General features: G+C 39.1%; 1 protein-coding gene across 3 annotated transcripts in view; it reads left to right on the forward strand.

The window, feature by feature from the left end:
• The window catches only part of LOC117812390 (serine/threonine-protein kinase PAK 3), a 55060-nt gene that overhangs the window by 14752 nt on the left and 19110 nt on the right, over nucleotides 1-21198 (forward strand). For 2 of the 3 annotated variants that reach the window (XM_034683111.1, XM_034683113.1), the window contains exon 1: nucleotides 383-697. The exons of the other annotated variant lie outside the window; for it this stretch is intronic. The gene's annotated coding sequence lies outside the window, so the exon portion shown is untranslated. Of the gene's footprint in view, nucleotides 1-382; nucleotides 698-21198 lie in introns of those variants that run through there. 3 annotated transcript variants of the gene reach the window in all.

The raw sequence follows: 21198 nt of genomic DNA on the forward strand, positions 1-21198 counted from the left end.
AGGAAGACAAATGAAAGAAAATAAAAAACAAGGTTGGAAGAATAATAATAAAATAATATTTTTTTTATTATTTACGGTGGTCATAAATAAGTGTATTAACCCTCTAATAGGAAAGTTGTTTTTGATAAATAGCAGGTGGTAGTTTCTCAGAAGTATTCAGTATGCAGAGGTTTCTTATGGAAGCATGTATTCAATCATTCAAGCCCAAGCCCTTCAGTGACTTTATCAGTCTACTTATTTGCATAGTGAAGCCTGTTGTTATTCCATGTGTCTGTCTTAGGACCAAAGTGATATACATCACTGCTTTAAAAGTCTAAAGCTAAACATTTGGAGCTGGACTCCTAATCCCTTCCTCCTCTCTTCTCACTGAGCAGGTTTGGTCTGTCAAACAGAAAACCAACAGCGTCTGCCCGTTGGCTTCCTCCTCCCCCAGACCTGCTGCCTGCATTAATATTCAGCTTCTCAGCCAATGAGAGGAGCAGGGCGGATGACATCATGGACTAGGGAACAGTGAGCAGCCAGTGAAGCATCCAGCCTGCCGAACAAGCTTGCTTTTAGGGTCAGGAACTGGTCTGACAAGAGAATGGCAATCCTGCCTTTAAACTGTCAATAGGACCGTACGGCTGACGATGAATCCACCCGAGCTCCGGGCTCCAAGGCGAAACACTCAGCAAGAGAATGTGAAGACATATTTCAGGTAATTCCCTCTCTGTGTATGCAATATGGGATGTGGAAGGGGGGAGGCAAAGGAGGGAGGAGAGGAGAGGATAGAGGAGGAGGAGGGGGAGGCTGTGTATGTAGGGGTTGCTTTGTAGCCTTCTTTTTTCCCTCTTCTTCTTCTTCTTCTTCTTCTTCTTCTTCCTCTACTCTGCATTCTGCCCAGCTATGGAGGCAGCTGTTTCATCAGCAGTGTGTCTGTGAGGGTGAGATGGAAATGGATGCCTGCATCACATATTGTATGATCATACACCCCCCACTCTGCATCACATCATCTCTGTGTGCTCTCCCCTGTGCCTCACAAATAGCATCTTTATTGATGGGGAGGTGTTAGAATCAATGGTGGCGTTTGTACGGGGCCTTGAGAGTGTGTGTGTGTGTGTGTGTGTGTGTGTGTGTGTGTGTGTGTGTGTGGTGTGTGTGTGTGTGTGTGTGTGTGTGTGTGTGTGTGCTGGAGAAATGCAGCAGCTGCAGTGGAACAAAAAAGAAGCAAGGCTATTTTAGGTCTGTAGACCCGAGGCTGACGGCTGGTTTAGAGCTGTATATTCTGTGGATGGATGGTGGGGGTGATGGATGCTTAATATGCTGATGGATGCTCTTTTGTTATCTCTGCACTGCCTCACTTACGGCCTTTCTAGGGAGGGTTTTACAAGAGAATGTATTTTATTTCCATTTCTGCCTTTCAAATGATCCCACACACATGCAAAGCAGAGCAGAGACGTGCCTGAGTCTTCCCGGCTTTAACATGGATGTGTGTAGCAGCTTCATGGCGGCTGTAGTGACAGGGAGATATACAACATCTGGTCACCTGACTTCATTGGGGATCGGAGTGGGGGTGGGGGCCGGTGCTGTGAAAGCTGAGCTATTCTACCTCGGATTCTCCCACAGACATCGCTGGTGGAGGAAGATGTGAAGGATTTGCTGTCTCTCCATCCCCTCTGCTGGGTTTAGATTGTGGTGTCAGGGCTGATGCAGAGGGAGAGAGGGAGATGATTCCTCTCTCAGGAAGCGCAGTCATCCTCCACTCTGAGAGGAGCAAGGCCTGATGGGAGACCTGTTGTCTGGCTGTAAGGGAGGGATGTTAGGGAGTCATGTCAGTGATGGAGGGAGGGTGCGATGATTATAGAGGGGAACTGGGGGATGGGATACTGAAGGTGATACTCCCTTCTAGCATTGGCCCGTTATATTGATATAGGAAATACACAATGATCGCTCTCCGTTCTCTGAAGGCTATGTATTGTGTCTACTGCTGCATCTCCTCAGAATATTAGGTGACCAAAACATCATCGGTCATGAGACTTCCATCCCCCAGTTCTCTAACATCATTCAGTGGTCCAAACAAAACTGGATGAGTTAGACAGTAATATATTATCGTCCTGACTTGCGCAATACAATCATCGTATTGCTGGCGCCAACTATTGAGGTTTTAATTTTACTTTTTTCTAAATTTGACTCACTGGGTCACTACTCTCGTGGTGGGGCTAAAGGCATTAACTTTGCACTTTTATCTTATCTTGGAACAAATTACCCATCTGTTTAATCTTTCCATTGCTGCTGGAGTCCTCCCTCAAGTCTGGAAATCTTCACATGTGTTTCCATTGCATAAGGGTGGTGGTAAAAATGAACTCAATAACTATTGGCCAATCTCCAAACTATCCTGTCTTGCTAACATCCTGGAGTCATTGGTTAGTTATCAGCTCACACTATGTCTCTTTAGAAATTGTGTACCTAGTCCACACCAGTCTGGCTTCAGAGCAAACATAGCACTGCTTCTGCTATTACGGTTGTTGTAAAGGATACTCCACCTGCTTTTGATAAAGGGAAGAGAAGCATTACATACAGTGTTGACCATAACAAACTCTTGCACAGGCTCTGTGATGGTGGGTTTGATGACATGTCCTGTAAATTATTTCTTGACAATCCCTCTGATAGGCAACAATGTGTGATTTCAAAAGGGGTTCCACAAGGTTCTGTATAGGGTCCTCTCCTTTTGACAATCTATATCTACAATATAACATTTGTAAGGCCAATCTTTGAACTGATGACACAGTTTTGTACACCTTTGCCGATACAGTTAGCCACCAATACCTCACAAACTGCAAGAAGCACTTTTTGATTTGAAATGACTCCTAAACACAAATGCAAGATATGCTCTTCACAAGAGCAAGGGAGAAGGCGGACAGCAGTCCACACATTACAACTCTGGAGGTTGATTTTATAGAATGGGTCTCTCAGGATAAATATCTTGGTACCTGGCTGGATGAACACAAAATTATGACAGAGTAGGCTATCTGTGCAGAAAATGAATTTCCCCAAACTCTATAGGAAGCCATCTTCTTGTCTGTTTTGGATTACGGATTACGCAGACGTTATTTATAGAAAAGCCTCTGCCTCCATCCTAAAATCACTAGACTCCCTGTATCACTCCGCCTTGAGATTTATCACAGGTGATGGTTATTCTACTCATCATTGCATCTTGTTTGATAAAGTTAGCTGGCCATCTTTAGAGCTCTTTCTTGAAATGCATCATACTACATCACTACTTTATTGAACAGGATCAATAATCAGCTAATCAGATATCATGATGCTTCATTACATAACTGTCGTGCAATTTATCAATTATCAAAGAATCCCTTTACCTTGATACAGTCATTAGCAGCCTGTGTGTTGGGTATTGTATCTTTTGCATTATAATATATTGTATCATATTTTATGTCCATTGAATCACATTGTAAATCATATCAAATTATACATCATATGGCATTGCATTACACTGTATTGTATCTTATTGTACTGATCATATCGTGAATTGCGATTGCCTTGTGATTCTCACCCCTAAACACAACCACACAACACATTGTAGCCTTACAATCTTGGTCATAAAACCAATTAAATTGCATCATTCCTTTAATTTTGTTTTATAGCCTGTGTCAGTGTAAGACAATACATGGTACCTTGCTTAACAGGGAAGATAACAGGTCAATTAAAGAGGCAGAGAGACTCACAGACAGAGATGCAGTGATACACCATTAAAGCAGAAGTGTTCAGTGTTTATACATCCTGCTGTTAAACTGATCTCTGAAACCATTGCTGAATAACTGCTCTGGTTCTTAGATACTCTACATGCTATATGCATTATATATTTACCGCACCTATATCCTCTGACATCTGTTACTGGCAAAGAGACATTTACAACCTTAATAGCTTTATATGCCTACTGTGTATGTGTCTGAATAGAGCTGCTTACTATCACATGAAGGCATTCATGCATGCCTTTGTCTCTGAAGGTTACTTGTACCTCATGAAAATTTTAGATTTGCAAAGACAGCTCACAGACAGTAAACATCAGTAGTCTGGTCTGACACATGGGCTCTTAATTACTGCAAATACAGTCAGAAACTGCACCCTCAAGCATACAGTTTATAGTGTAAACAGAAGTTGTGCAAACAAAACTGAAGCGTGTCGAGCCTTTTTTCAAAACTGACCCTCATCAGCTAGCACACTCAAAACTGCTGTTAGTTTATATCTGTGAATTGAGGCACATTAAGAACTGTGTTAAAAAAGATATCAGTCGTGTCATCCCTTAGACATTATTATCACTTTGATGAACAGTGGATAATGTGTCTTTATTTGTCTTCTCTATATTTGTGGATGAAGGACACTATTGATTCTTAGGTGTGGGAGCTACACAAACATTGTAAGGACGTCAAAAGTCCTTAACTGCCTAAAAAGGCATGTGCCCGTCAAGCGGCAACCTCCGGTCTAAAATTTTGAGTCCAATGCGGAATTGCTAAAAACTGCAGTTCATCGAGGATCCGCTTGAGGCTGGCTCCAGAAGTACCAGAAGTCACATACACATGAATGGGAAAAAGACGATCTTTACAGCAGAAATAAACATGTTTACAGCCTGGTACAAAAGACGAGTGTAGTCTGGATAGCTCATTTCTCGATCAGCACACACTATAGGGAGGTGAATTTTTTTCTAACGCGGCAATTTCAAAGATATTGAGATTCCAAGTCTTCCAATGAGAGGCACAGCTGACTGCAGGAACACTGTAGCTGTTGGCGAGGAGGCTCAAAGCCCGCCTCTTTACGTCACAATCGCTCAACAGCAGCAATATGGCTGCCGCTGACGATTGGCTTCAAAACAGCGCTTCAGAAACAGAGGTGACATCACGGATCCTACGTCCATATTTTATACAGTCTATGGTGCCTCTGCTATGATATTGACCACTTGACTTGTAACTCAATTCATGAAACCATAATTAAGAGAACTTTAAAAAAGGGGTCAAATCATCATCATCAGTAATAGTAATTATTTTGTTAATTCACAGCTCCCCCCTGAAAAATACACACATTGAGATGAAAATTTAAGCAGAAAAAATATACAACATCCACATTTATATTAGTGTTAACAATTTTTCAAGTACGCACTCTTTGCTTTATGAAGAAATTGTCACACCAACACTTTGTAACATACTTAAAAATGTGCTTTTGAAGGAACCAATCAGGATCTTTTATCTGAACCACCTCAGAAGATGTTTCTTTTTCCTGTGTTTAATTTATATAACAAGCACGTACTAAAACTGCACGGCCAAAATGAAAGGGTTAATTTCTAATTCTCCCTATATAAGCATAAATTGCCCTTCTGCTTTCATATGAAAAAGCTGGACTTTATTAGTGCACTGAAGCAATATGAAACCTTTAATTTCCCATTATGTCTCCATGGCTTAGTGTGTGCCGTTCTGGGCTTCCCCATGTTTTCCACTGGCCTGTGTAACCCAACACACACAGCTTCTCTTACCTCACCTCAGCTAACAAAAGCAGGAGACACTGAACCTTGTCTTGGCTCGCAGCCTGCTAACTGGACTGCCTGAAATCTGATAGTAGGACTCACAGCACATACAAGTAGGCCTCCATCTGTTGAGGACTTAGTCTGGATGAGTTATGCTGCTATTGTTCAGTGCAGTTATCATTCAAGACTCTGTGTGGTTGACAGTGTATAAATGCCCAGAGGCCTCATGAAGGGATTTTGTGTTTTTAAGGGCAGAGTGGTGTAAAGGGGAGCAGTTGTCTTGGTGGTAGGTGTGTGAGAGCTACAGTCTGTGTGTTGTGGATTAGCATGTAGGATTGGAAGCCATCTGGCCATTTTGTCTCAGAAAGGGGAGGGGGAGTAAGGGAGAGAGATAGATGGAGAGAGAGAGAGAGAGAGAGAGAGAGAGAGAGAGAGAGAGAGAGAGAGAGAGAGAGAGAGTAACAGAGGAAACACTCACACACTGACACATTGACACAGCTCCCTGTGTAATCTCCCTACTTGATGTCTGTTGCTACTTAGAATAAGGCCGCTTGTCTGTGTTTGCGCCAGTGTGTGTGTGTGTTTGTGACACACATCGTCCCTAGGTGACTTATACCGTTTCTGATGCATAAAAAACAAATGCAAATACGGCCTCATGATAGTCGGAGAGATGTCAGGAGGGGGGGATAGAAGATTCCAGATTCCAGTAAGATGATGTGATGGGAGGAGACGTCCCAGATGGATTGAGACTGTGGAGAATAAAAGGATGGAAATGTTGCAGGGAAGCAGGAAGAGGCTTCAGGTGGTTTAAGAGATTAACAAGTTTCACTGGGTCAAGAGTTTGCAGGGAGTTGAAGAGGGGTGTCTGAACTTGGATGTGTTTGAAGGCTGCAGAGTGTGAAAAGTTGGGGGCCTTTGTGTGGGAAGTTCTTCTGGGAAGAGATGTGGTTCAAAGTTGACTGCTTTGATTATTCAAGAAGAAAGAGAGCCCTCAATGCTCATTTGTGGATTCCTTGATGTTTTTCTTGAGGTGAGGCCTTCAAATTCTCTCCAGCTGCAGTAAACAGCAGAAATTAAACTAAGTTTTAATAAAACCAAGGCATAGGCGCTAAGGTTTGTATCTCCAGGTAGAAGTGTATTACTCATCTGTTAGAAATAAATAACACAATTGAACTGAGGATCAGTGAAGCAGAGTTGTCACACTCCTTTCTGTGATCCAAATAAACTATGAGGAATTGAGTCTCTTCTCTCAGCTGTGTGGAGGTGTTGTTGCCATGTGTGGCACTCTGCCTGTGTCCCTGTTCATTCACTTGTTGACACAAATACAAGTCTCATAGTGGTGTTCTTCAATGCGAAACCATAATGGTGTTTTATGAGCTTTTTCAAGGGAGAGATTATCAGAATGTAATGCATAGTTGGATATACCAGTAGTATTGTACCAGTAGTAGGGATATTGGATTTTTTGCCGATATCCGATATGCCGATATTTTACAACTCATTTAATTGATTACCGATACCGATACCGATATTTTTTTCCGCACACATAATTGCAGAGATCATCAATTCTCTTCTGTATTGGAATTAGCGTGCAGCATTATGGTAATACTCTTTTCACATTTGTTAAGTAATATTCATTTCTTGTGCAAAATAAGAAAAATACTTAATGCTTACAACTGCATATTTATTCATGACAATTGCTTTCAAACAAAATTCATACAATAAGATAAATCCTACTGAAAACTTGGATGATGCTCTCCCTGAGACAATCTTAACAAAACCCACAACCAGGGCAAATTTGGCCGATTTCACATTTGACATAGTAAGTAAACCTAACATCTGTTCACAGGGAACATGTGAAAAGTGCAACTGTACAGCAATTAAACCCAAATTAAATAAAATGGTGCACTCTTTGACAGTAAATGTGCCTAAATTAGTCAGCTACATGTACCTTACAGACTGCTTCTTGAATTTAATTTTACCTTAAAACATGAGCCCAACATGTGTGCAGCAGCCCATTGTTTTATCTGTTAATTGTATCGGCGTGTTGGTCGATATCCGATATGTTCATTTTAAAGCCAATATCGTCCGATACCGATAATGTGCCGATAATATCGTGCATCCCTGACCAGTAGCTGGAAAATATGGCTATTATAGCTATACATGGAGGCAGTTTTAGTACTTGGAACCAGGCTTTTTACAGATAGAAAACATCAATTTTTCCATACATACAACTAGTTACGCTTGATCTAAAAACATTTTACATGGCTCCAATGCAGAAAAAAAAAAAAGCTGCTTTATTGAGTGTGAAATCATGCACAAACAGTTTCTCGGTTGCTGTAAGTGCATGTTTTTAACCCTTTCAGCTCGACACAGAGCAGGCGCACCAGCTGGCATTGCAGGAGGGACACTACTCTGCCTCCAGCTGGCACTCAAACATACCTCCCCATGCCATACTAATGCAAAAAAAACCTACAATGATTGGTTACCTTCAAGTTGACATTGCAAGACAAGCTGCCTCACCTGCTCCTGCTGCTCACATCAGTGACAGGCGAAGACCTCATGTCACTAAAATCTTCTTTTGGAGTAAGAAGTCAGAGAAGAGCTGGATTTAACAAGTCACAGTTTTTTATTTTGTCATTGATTTACTCAGCAAAAGGAGGTTGTCACAGAGGAGATGTAATGCAAATATGCACGAGTGAGGACTCATTTGAAAGTGCAGATCCTCTTGTTTTTGAAGATATGATCAAAGAGTGCAGAGCTAAAACAACATTTACTACATCAGATGAAAAATGAAGGGAATAATTGAGTTTCTTTCCCTGTTAGTCTGTGATTAGCATTAATATGACCACGCCCAATGTCATGAAATATTAAAATTGCTAAATAGCTTAAACAAAATGTCAACTGCATCACTCAAAAAAATTGACAGAAGATGTGCCATTCTAAATTGTTGTCTCTCTGATGTCCCTGAGTTTTAACTTTGAGCGAGTAGATTTTTGGCAGTGTAAAGGTATAACATCGCCTGTAAGTTGTGGTTTGATTGGTTTGTTTTTAATCACATTCAAACCGAGTTGGCCCATCTGATAGTTGACACGTCCACATGCAATCCCTTTTTTCTACTTCAAGGGAAAACCATGAAATCAAAATTCCTCTGTAATTCTTCGAGCCAAGAGATGCTTCCAGTGAGGGTCGACAGAGAAAGTGTCAGTGTGAAGGACGGAGAAATGGCCTACAGGAAACCAGGGCTATCACTTGGTTGTCACTTTTGAAAACTGTCATATTGTACAACTTGTTCCTTTCATTGCATTTGTGCATTCATGAATCACAAACCTCAACATGTAGCATAAATATGACTTGGAATAACATAGATGTATGAGCTGTATTCAAGGTTTGGGGCTATGTGGCCTTGTGATTCAAGGATGAAATAGATAACTGCAGTGTTCTCTGTTTGATTATCCCCTCTGGTACCTGTTCCAAAAAAAGAGGAACTGTCGTAAAAAAAAAATGCTTAAGCTGTTGAGCTGGTGTTATAAACCACTAGACATTCAAAAAGAAACTTCTGCATACATCTCATGTATTGTTTGGACATGAATGTGTGATGATTGAGTCTTGAGTAGGGGTGGGAATTCATAACTGGATCCAACTTAGAACCGGTTCCAATTGATCAATTCCATCGGAATTGATCAATTGGAACCTTAATGATTCATTTCCCAGCACGACGTCACATCGCGGTACGTTGCATTAGGTCACACACTGTGACGCAGAACTCCTTCAACCACGAGGAAACAAATTCAAAGTATTTTCCTCCAGGCTCCATGGGCCACGTCCGGACTCACGTGGCCGAAAATGAGGCACCGAGAGTGGGTAAAATACCTCCGCGATGACCCCTGGAGGAAAAGTGTTTTTCCTCTCCAAATTCAAAGTCTTTTCATCCAGGCTCGAGGGGCCACGTCCAGACTCACGCAGCCAAGAATGAGTTCAACCTATTGTTCAGTATGTTCAAGTTAAATATGTTCATGTTCAGTCTTGTGCAGACATCATTTCGGAAAAAATAGAATTGTTCCTTTTGGTGTAGAAGATTGTGTAGTGATACTTTTTTCCCCCTATAAAAACCCTCAGGAATGGTTAGGAGAATTGTTAAGGAATTGGATTGATAAGCAGAATCGACAATGACATTGACATTGATAAAGTCTTATCAATTTCCACCCCTAGTCTTGAGTCAAATGTAGAATAGTACAACATAAATGCAAAAATAGTTTTTATTTCAAAACAGAATATCAAATACAAGAGACATAAGATGGATTGTTCTGTCAGGTTGCATAGATAATCTATCATGATGTTTTGTATGATAAATAGCCTCAGTCAGGCAGGAAATGCCTTTCAGAATAAAACAACAGTTACAGAAATGTGCCTTGAATAAAAACTGGGTCTTTGAATCAGGAAGGACGGAGCAAAAGCAGCAGTTAATAAAACCTTAGATATGGTTAGGTAAGCTTTTTGGTGAGGTTTTTGTGCATTCACAGACCAAGCCACCATATTTTAATCACATTTATACAACTGGTAGTCCATTTTTCCACCTGACAGAATAAACTGCTTCACTTTAGAGCACTTTTATTCCTCTTGTATTTTATCCAGAATGAGCTGCTTAAACTGTCAGAACACGGTGCTGTGCACTCCTGTCAGGTGAGACTGCTCAATAGTTTTACGTCATGCTTTCAATTTAGTGTTAATTAATTTTGCTGCTGGCATTTTATTATTACTTGAAACCTATTATCACTTGAAACTGACAGAAACAGACCAAAATTTGTTCAGTCCTGAAGGCAAAAATCTGTTAAAATGAGAAAAACTAGCTTGACAGGCTTTAGACGGATGATGCAGCTGAAGTGTCTGCCTGTGCGTACACGTGCATGTTTGGATTTGAGAAAGCAACGCTGGGGGTAGGGAGTTCACCCAAACTAAATATTAAATGACAGAGCGAGCTCTCAAGCCTCCCCAGCAGGGGAGTTAGGAAAGGATCATGCTGGTAAAATGAGAGTCATGGAGGATTGTAGGCTTGTGGTGAATAAATGGGTCTGCTTTGTTTTAATGTGAGGAATGTCGTCCCACAACCTGCTAGTTAATAGTAGTACGTCAGCCAGGGAGATGTATGCGGTAAGACCACAACATATTTTAAATCGTAGCGAGTAATCAGTGTCAGCTTTTTCTTTATCAACAAGCTTTTTCAATCTCATTAGTGTTGTGGCTGATTAGCATCAGACAAGATCAGAGTTTCATTTAAATACCCCAAAAAAAAGGTAATACTTCTGTGGTAATACTATTTGGATTAAGTGAGGATTAAATCACAAAATAATGTGTAATCTGGCTGCAGATTTTTGCTGGGGAAAAAACATTACAAGTCAAATTTGTTCAACCTGAGATATGTGTAGGATTTTAGGAGTGTGGAGTTACACAGCCTCAGTTTGTCTTTCATCTTTAAATCCACAGCAGAAAAATCAAGTTTTGTAACTGCTGGATGACCCACTTTCACTCCTGTGTCATTTTTAGGTGTGAGGAGTTTTTTCTGGCACTCTCTTAATAATCTGTGCAGACACCCTGCACAGATTATGCTTGAATTTTGCATTCAAGATATCTATTTGTCATGTTTGTTATGAAATGTCATGCATGGTTGTTGATATATGTTTGATTGTTTTATGTAACCATAGATTAATTCTCTTAAACAGAACAGTAATGTATTAAAAGCATAAAAGGCAGTGAGAGGAAAATGTCAGTGGTATAAACACGGCATAACACCAAATGATTTTCGTTTACTACCAGCTGGAAAAAAACACCACATCAGACACAGACATCTGGGTGGTTGCTAATAATAGATCACTGGTTGCTGATTAGAGATATGAATGCTCTGTCTGTGTGTGAAATGGAGCTGCATAACTTCTTAATGATTGTTTAAAAAATGGAAGTGTTTGATATTATTTTCTGTCTCAGCACAATAATCTGGACAGGAGTCTATATGTGGATCACAGAGGGGTGTAATAGGTCAGTGTGAATGCACGTTCAAAGTGGCTTGCCTTTGATACAGTGTAATCATGCTCTAGTTAGCATGTTATGAACGGTTATAAGCCTTTTATACCAGCCCGATTAAATGGTACATGGTTGACATTTACCTTGGTTATTGCTCAATGCTTTAATGTCAGCTAAAAATGTTGTAGAGGAAGTTTTATTTTTATGTTTTTGTCCAGAAATAAAACACATCATTCTACAGCTATATAGCAATTAGCAAACAATCCAACAGCTTCTGAAATATAAGAAGAGCTTATATTCAGGCAGCATCAAATAGATAGTCACTTTGTTTTCATTTTACCCTCTCTTTAGACATATTTGTTGCATATATCTTTAAGCAATCAAACCTTCCCCATGAATCATGAAGCAGGAACATTTGTACTCACAGTGAACTCAAGAAGATTTAAGTGTAGCTTTGGAGTTGAGCATAACCACAAACTCCAGTCTCACCTGTCACCCAGTGTGAAGCAGACTGAAGAGGTAGCTGTGTCTTGTTCCTGTCATGACCTGAACGCCTGCAGCTGTATGTAAAGCAGAGCTACAGTTTTTACAGTAAGGGGACCAAACCAAGGAGGTGGAGCCACGTCAGAGAAAAGCTGATATGATAGAGATTTTATAGAAATTAGAGTCATTAATGTATGCAACAGTCTTTTAATCTTTTAGGTGTTTTAGCCCTGTTAAATATGAAACAGAACAACACAGGGACTTTGACTTTAACCCTCCTGTTATGTTCGTTTCTCTGGAACAGCAATAATGTTCCTGGGTCAATTTTACTCGAGGTATATTCAATTATCCAAAAAATCCCAATACACATTTTTTTTAATCTAATTTTTAACTCCATTACTAACCATTTCAATCCAGATTTGGTCCATTGGTGTTATTTAATTCTCACAGATCATGGTTCAATGAGGATAACTCACTCGTTTTTCATTAAAATTCATATTAAAACTTTTTTAATGTAAATTGGAAATCCCTAAATATAAATACAGTAGTTTTACATGACATAGATTTTTGTTTATTTTATTTTAAATTTTGAATATTTTATTTTTTATGAAGTGATGTTGATAAATTAACACGACTCCTCTTCTGTCACATGCTGCCCAGATATTTATGCTGTATTTATTTGGTTTGGAAGGCATATATTGCCTAAAATAGACTTTGAAAAGGGTCAATTTGACCCGCATCATAACAGGAGGGTTAAAGAACATTTGAAAGATTAAATGAGCCCAATGCTGGCTGTAGTGGTTTCAATCTCATCTAACTCTATGCAAAACAGGGCGTAAGTGCACTACCCAACATTTCACATATTTTTAAAGGCTCAAACATTAACAATAGTTTGTATCGGGTGATTCCATAAAAGCTGGTGGTACAGTGTTTTTTTGACTCCCTCTTTCTACCACATCTGCATTTAGTAGCAACAGTTAGCTCGAGGAGTGGAAAAGACTATGATTGTTATTTAAAATAACATAGATGAATTCTTGGTGTCTAACTGAGCGGGACCCAAAGGAAAATGCTACAAAAATCTCTTGTGATAACCATTAGGTGTTAACTCTTACCAACACAACATTATGTTCCTAAGTCTAGATTTTTTCCATTAACTAAAAATGAATTAGTTACCCTTGTTTATATTCGATGACTTCTATGAAGATGCCTTGACTGCACCAGGGTTCGATCTTGGGAGCATAAATTCTCCTTGTGTCCCTTTCAGCTCCTCCTGCTTCCTCAACCTTCATTTGAAAGTTAAGGGTGTGTGTGTGTGTGTGTGTGTGTGTGTGTGGTGGGGGTGCAGTGCATCCACTGTGTGTGTTTCACTCTGACCTTGAGAGGCCAACCATGTGAAAGATGGTCTTTTGTGCGGCAAAATGATCACATCTGTGTGTCGTCGGCCTCCAGTGTTCTAACGTCTGTCTGAAATGTCAGTGTGTGCTTTGTTTGTTTTTTTAAGGCGTCTATGTGTGTTTGTGTCCCCTGATGAACTGGTCTTTGCTTTATGAACTGTAGAAACATCCAACTTTTCTCAGTTGCCAGTAGAAGCGCTATTATGAATAGTTCCAAGATTAATGATTTAACAAAGGTAAACTGCAGCTGAAGTGTTCCCTCCTTCCTCCTTGTGCTTTGAACGTCCTCTAACTGTCCATCCCATCCAAGTAATCAGCATCCTTAAAGAAGCGCAGCCAAAGCCAAGTCAAACAGAGAGCGTGTCCTAATCAGGGGCACGAAGAGCCGGGCTTATGGAGCCCTCCCCCACACTGCGGGGCCATTACTGGGCTGCCATGGGCTCAAGATTAGAGGCTCTTCCTGGGTTAGCCATTCAAATTCAGCATTAATGTTTGAAAGAGCAGAGAAAATGCCTGCTCTTCATGGCCAGATTAATATTTTATGGAAGAGAAATGTGAAAACATCCCCTGTATTATCTTGAGTATCTAGGATGGTGTGTGTTTGTGTCTGTGTGGTGGGTCTGCCTCTGTGTTTTTGTACAGCCATATATAGCTTTCGAATACTCAGCCTACCAAAAAAGGTCAAGCTGAATGAATTTTGCTTTTACCATTTCTGATATATTAGCACCAGACAAGTGCTACAGCTACATTTTCTGCTGTTTACATTTTGACAGGATTTAGTCTGTTGAAGATCAATTTCTTCTTCCGTGCTTCTACATTAGAGCCCAATAAAAGGACATATTCAGTATCAGGCGAAAGGCAGGCGTAGACTTGATTTATAATGCTGAGAGACTAGCCTATGTGTGTTTCAGAAATAGGAGCTGCTTGTTTCAGGGACAGAGCACTCCCTGACTGCTTGCCTCCCTGTCAGTCTGCACAGTAAATAGGTCAGTGTTTTATGTGAGTGAAGACTCAGTAATGTCTGGGCTTCCATGAATCTGCCATCCTTAGCTGTCTGACCACTCGGCAGAGCTGCTGCAGCAGTCAGGTGATCAGCCAAACAGCACATACACACAGCAGGGGGGATCAGAGTTGGAGATTTGTAATAAAAAAATAATTTGGCTACACGTAGTTTCCTGTTTTATACCTCAGCTGTGGCACAGACTCTCTGCCTGATATAGAAATAACAGTCAGACGCCAAGGAGTTCCACAGCTACATAATTCATCCACAGGGCTCTCCAATGGCACATGTGTACTGAAATTATCATATTTATGAGCATGCGCCATACCTTCACTGTTTTATGTAAGTGCACTCTGTTTTGCGCTCTCCCAAGGAAGACATAGGCATCAATGAGGAAATCTTTAAACATGAAATATCAATTTTATGTGTAAAGGGTTCAAAACCTCCCGTCACCTCTTTATTCTTTGATGTTGCAGACATTGATTTTTGTCCTCTGTCTGTAGACCACAGAGTGACCTGATTGATCAGATCCCTGTTGCTGATGTCAGGTCTTGCTCGTGCAATGAGCACATGTTGGTGAATCCACTTCTGCGGATGACTTATAAAGCTGTAATACACACTGTAGCTTGCAAAACATGTTCACAAGATTATGTTAATGGATTAACAGAGGCATCAGTCACAGCTGCATTAGACTCATCGGCTTGTATAAGACTCAGTAATAGGAAGCATCTCCAGACAAGATGGACGTAAGAGAGTATTCATAATATTTTAGGACATTTGAAGTGTATGATAAGACAGTATTAGTTACAAGAAATGTGTTTACCACTGAAGTAATATACTGTTTATTTTTTTTGCTAAAATGTTGTAGTGTTCACATTTTTTTCTATCTGTGGGATAGCAGAATGGCACATGTGAGGTAGCTTGTCTTAGTGGCAATAGTAATGAAGATGTGAATGATTGCAGTGTGTACGCATCATTTAGTGTCTCTCCATATCCACATTTTAAATGTAGTCATAAAAACTCAACTCAACTTTATTAATATAGCACCTTTCAGACATAAAAACATGCAGCCCAAAGTGCTTCACAGAATAACAGAAACAGAAAACAACAACAATGGAGAAATAATAAAAGACAGGATTATAAATAATATACTTAAAAATAAAATAAATACAGTAAAATTAATAAACAAGTAATAGTGTAAAGAAAAGTTAAAATAAGGTAGTGTTAATAAGATCAGATGAATACAATACATAAATAGATAGATAAATAATTAAATGCAATAGATATATGTTAAAGCAAGGATTCAAATAATAATGATTCAAATAATAATAAAAGTAATACAAATAATAATGCAGTCCAGGGCTAAAATAAATTACTCCAAATTAAAAGCTAGATTAAAAAGGTAAGTCTTAAGTTTACTTTTAAAACACTCAGAGAGCTCGTGTAAAAAGCATGTGTTGTTTCCGGCATGTTCAAAAAGGAAAGCTCAAAACTAGTTCCCTTGTTTCGCTGTATACTGTATTTCCCAATGTAGCACCAATGCTAAATGATTTGTCCATGTTTCTAGTCTCAGCACCCTTTTGACTTGAAGTGGCACAAAGCTTTTATTCAAAATGCATTTGCCATAATTTATGTTGGAAAATGTTGTAAGTTTGACATTTTCAAGAGAATCTTGTAAAAGCATAAATTAGGATTAGGATTAGGATTCCTGGATGTAAAAATGGAAAAGCTCAAACCTTGATTCCCTGATTGATTAACATATTCGCCTCAAGTTGCCCGGGTGCTAAAAACTGTACCAATGTTGTTAGAGGTAAAGACAACCTTTAAACTAAATTCAGGCTCATTGTGAGAGGTGGCAAAATGTAAAGCCACAGTTCATTAGTGTATGGAAAGTTGACAACAAGTTGACTTTATTTTTTACCATTTGTTCGTAGCGGAACAGCAGATACCAGCTAGCTTGTCTTAGTTGCAAAGCTAAAACATGTTGAATTATTTCATTGTGTAGTTTCATAAGGCATCAACTCATGACTGGCATGTTACATTATATTTTAAGAATATTTTAAAGTCAGTGTTATTCAGTCAATAAGCTTAGTTGTTGCTTCATTAGTCAGTTGCATGCAGTGTTTTTTAACTTAGCCCTGAAGCTAAAATATTTAAACATGCTGATAGTTCTGTTGACATTTAGCTAATCACTACAATAACAAGCTCATTAAGTTAAGTGGTACTTGAAAGGCTTGTGTTTCAGTGTTTGTTGAAAAAACTGAAAAGCTCACTTTTTAAAAAGATGAATTTGTTGTTGGTATTTCAGCAGATGTTAGCTAGCTTGTCTTAAATCCAAAGAGGAGTTGAAAGGTTTCACTGTGTAGCACCAGGTCATGCCTGTTAGTTTAAGTAAACAGTACTTAATCATCTTTTAGGTGATTAGTTGTGTAGTATTTCCTTTCGTAGCAGTGCTTCTAGTATTCTCAACAGCTAAATTCAGCCTCATTGTTTCACATAGCACATACTGTAAAACTTAAGTTTCATGCCAACATTTCATAGCGTTGGCACTTTCCTGTCATGTCTTCCTCCCGGGTGATAAGATGAGCAGTGCCGTCAGTAGCTCCCTGTTGCTCCAGCATGTCAACATAGTGACATTCCTTTGTAAACAGCAGAGTAAACAGAGTTTTACTGGGTTTTGTTGATAGTGACACGCCTAACCTCCAACCTAAGAGAACCTGTTTGTTGCGGCTGTCTGAACTCACCTGCATGGTAGCAACTGCCAAAAGAGTCACCCCGCCACGAGTAGATCTCATGACATCTTAGAAGCACGCTAGGAGAATAATGTTAGAAATGTACTATCACTTAAACATCAGGATGTGTTTTTTCTGTTGTGTTCTGGTTACTCACATACAGTTTATGCCCCCCAGCTAAACCGGATCAACATGTAAATTGTATTTGTTTAGTTAACCACTCCGTCAGGAGGGACCTGTTTCAGGAAGTGGTAGCTCTGTGATTCTTACATGGATACAACTGATGTAATCTTGATCTGAGACCTTTCATAGTCTTCACTGTTATACCATTACACCATTCAGTTTTGTTCTCTTGTTCGTTCATTATAAAATCATTTGTTGCACCAGTGCTTAGATTAGACATGAATATTCATCTATAACAAGCTCTGATATGAAGGCCAGCAAGTATGGGCAGCTTTCTGCCAAATAATTCCCTGCAGAGATTATTTGTCTAATTAAAAGGATCACAGTGCAGTTTCTCTGTTATATTCTTTTGCCAAGTGAAACCGAATTTTTCCTATTCTCATCACAACACCAGCAGAAATGAGCTAAATAACACTGTCCAGTTTTCAAGGGGACTGTTGGTAGTCTTATATTTGAGATCCAGTTTGATGTTCTCAACCTTTTTTAATTTCAAGCATTTACAAATACTTTATTTTTAGTCTAGTTTACATGTAAGAGTCAGCTATTTATAAATTGAAGATTATATATATATTTTTTAAGAGCTGAATAAAGATTTGGTGATGTTCAATGGACATATTAGCAAGTAGTATGAAATTAAGTCAACTGATTGCTTTGAGAAGCTACCAGGTGTGTATGCACAGTCAAGTCAACTATATTTTAAAAGTCATCAGTAATTGTGATGCTATGCAGGGGTTACCCAATCCATTTAACCTGCGTCAAAAAGTACAGAACACCAAAATAGTCTCTGCAGAGTTATAAAGACAGTGAACACAGCCTCTTTTTGGTGAATCTAATTGTGCTACCCTTTTTTTTTTTTTAAGTTATGTTTTTGGGCATTTTGCCTTTAATGATAGGACAGCTGAAGAGAGACAGGAAATGTGGGGAGTAGAGAGTGGGGGAGGACATGCAGCAAATGGTCAACCAGCCAGGAGTCGAACCAGTGACCTCTGCAACGAGGACTGTAGCCTCTATACGTGGGGCGCTTAGACCAGTAGGACACCAGAGCCCCAGTTGTGCTATCCTTAAAGAGTTCATGAGGAAATGACACATTACCAGCAAACACTAAGAAGAATACTAATAAGAAGTTTATGATTTTAGTCAGCAAAGAAGTCTCATGAATATGTCTGATTGAATTATGCCTTCTCTCTATATTTTGAATTTACTAAATATTCCCTCTAATGTGATTCCTCACTTTCCCTACCCCTCACAACACCAGTCCTTTTATAAAGATAACAAAGAGAAAGGTGTTACCAGCCCCATCTTATCTCTTACAGGAGAGGGTTACATAAAGTGGTAGAGGCCATCGTGAAGGCACATGTGTAATTTGTCAGAGGCAGTGAGCTCAGGAGCGAGTGGTCTTTGTTTGCTAATGTAGGTCTTCACTAAGGGGGCAGCCTGGATGGCCCGCTTTTCTGGGACACTCGTGCAGCACATCACATGATGGGCTTGGCCCCGGGGCGAGGCAGTGAAGGAGTTTAAGATGGAAGTGGGATGTGGGTAGATGGGAGATGAGAGGGTGAGTGATGGGAGCGTTTACTCTTGCCAGTTTCTCTTAGAATCAACTCCTGGTCACCGTTTTCACAGCTGAGCAGGCCCACCGGGAGTCAGAGAGCACCTCGCTGACACAAAAACTCCCTTTACCAAACAGAAGAAACACAGCTTAGAATGATTTCTTACGAATTTTTTAAGAGTTTTGCCCTCGTTAAAATCTAAATAATAATTCAGCATGCTATGCAAGTAATCTAATATTACCAGTAATTCACAGTTTAATGAGGATCTCCTCAATCTGCAGCTGTAACCGTACTAATCTTGTGTTAAAATGGTAAAATATGCTAACACTGAATAAAATACATAGAAATATAACAAGGAGTCTTCTAATCTATCTAAATTCAGCCATCATGTTGTCACAGCTGTGTCACATTCATAGTATCCCAGTTTTTCTGCCGCTGCCACACTGAACATAAATTCTCCTCCTGTGCATTGCTGATAAATGTGGCCTTGTTATAGACCACATTCATCAGCATTCTTGGTACAGAACTAATTAGTGTCAGACTTTAATCAAACTGCAGACTTATATTGAGCAAATATTCTTGGCACAAGTGTAATCCTGGAAGAATTAATTGATTAGACGATCAACAAAAACTCAATTTTAATAATCAATCATGATGGAGTTGAGTTTTGCTTGCCTAGCTTGAATGGAAGCTGCTTACTTTACTCTGTATTGTGTCAAATTAGTTATAAAATCTGGTTTCGGGCTCCAGGACAGTAAAAAAAAAATCCTATAATATAACCTATTCTATATATCATCTTTTGGACATTTTATTGAGAATCTTATATTTGTAGAATATGTATTTAATCAGTTTGTATTTAATTCGTTTTTCCTCACCAAACAGCAGCGGATACGATTTCTGAACCACCGTTTCTTGCAGCTACACTGGAAAAATGCCCCTCTAAAAACAAGGGAAAAAAAACATATTTCAAGGTACTTTTACCTTGAAATAAGCTAAAATATCTGCCAATAGAACAAGCCAAAATTTGCTTGGTAGATTTCTTAAAATAAGATGTAATATATAGAAAACTGTCATCTTAAAATTAGCAGGGAAAACGTATTTTAAGCAATATTTCATCAGTATTTTAAATCTTAGTGTCTCAGAATAAGCCAGGAATGCTAATAATTAGTATTTTTTCACTCAAAAATAGATCTTTGCACTAATAAATTTCATGTCAACTTCTTCATTTGAGATATATTCACCTTAATTTGAGTTGTATTATAGCAGCACTTTTCTAGGTTTCAGACCATCTTGTATTTTAAATAAGATTACATTTGAGCATTTTGAGATATAATGTCTTCTCATAGTTAGCTGGATATACTAATATTCAGTCATGTTGTTTTTCAGGATAAGCCTGCTATGCTCAAAAGTAGGTGTTTTATCAATAGAGCTGTTTTCTGATAGATTCTCCAATAAAATTAATTTACTTAAACAAAGTAAAGTGTTTGTCTTAAACCAAGATTATCTGTCTTCTACAAATAAGATCTCAGCTTGAAAAATGTATAATATGTAAAATAAACCTTGCTTCTTCTAAATTACAACTCAAAACAAGATCATTTCAAGATTGTTTGACTTAACAAGATATTGAAGATGCATTGTCTTAAAAAAAAGTCCCTCTATCTTGCTCAAATGTTACTTGTTAAGTAAATGTATCTTAAATCAAGTGGGATAAGACATTTTGACTAAAAATGGGAAATTTCACTTGGTAAGATTTTGAGTTTTTGCAGTGTAATTTCAATATTGACAGAAACAATAAAGATTCAACCAAATCAACACACCCTCACCTTAGTCCCTTGATATTATGTACAAGATCATGTGAGTAAGACCTTTCAGCTTTATGTTGGGGTCCCACTCACCCTGTCCAGATTCTAACCTGCATAACCACCCGCTCACTCATATACATTATCCTGCTTATTACCCAGCAACTGACTGGAGACACTAAAAGCTGGCACGGTGTATTTATATAAAGATGGATACTAAGATGTTTGCCACAGTGTCAACAGGCAGAGGTAAAATGTGCTGGACTGCGTTCTGTGGATTGATTTGATATGACGTGTGTGATCAGGTCGCACTAAGCGTCGCTTTTATTGTTGAAAATAACCTAACTTTCCTTTGGAGTTTTGACCAATCAGGATTAAGTTTGTAACACATCTGGGTAGTGATGTTTTTAGGTACTCATTGGGGCCAAGCACCCCTCAATTCAAAGTTGTTGTGTTTGTCGCAAACAGAGATTTTATCAAACTCATGAAAGCCAAATTCCATACTGACATTTTGAAAAATGTCCTTCTCC

This window comes from Notolabrus celidotus, chromosome 5 (assembly GCF_009762535.1).
Source record: "Notolabrus celidotus isolate fNotCel1 chromosome 5, fNotCel1.pri, whole genome shotgun sequence".
In the NCBI taxonomy this organism is placed as follows: Eukaryota; Metazoa; Chordata; class Actinopteri; order Labriformes; family Labridae; genus Notolabrus; species Notolabrus celidotus.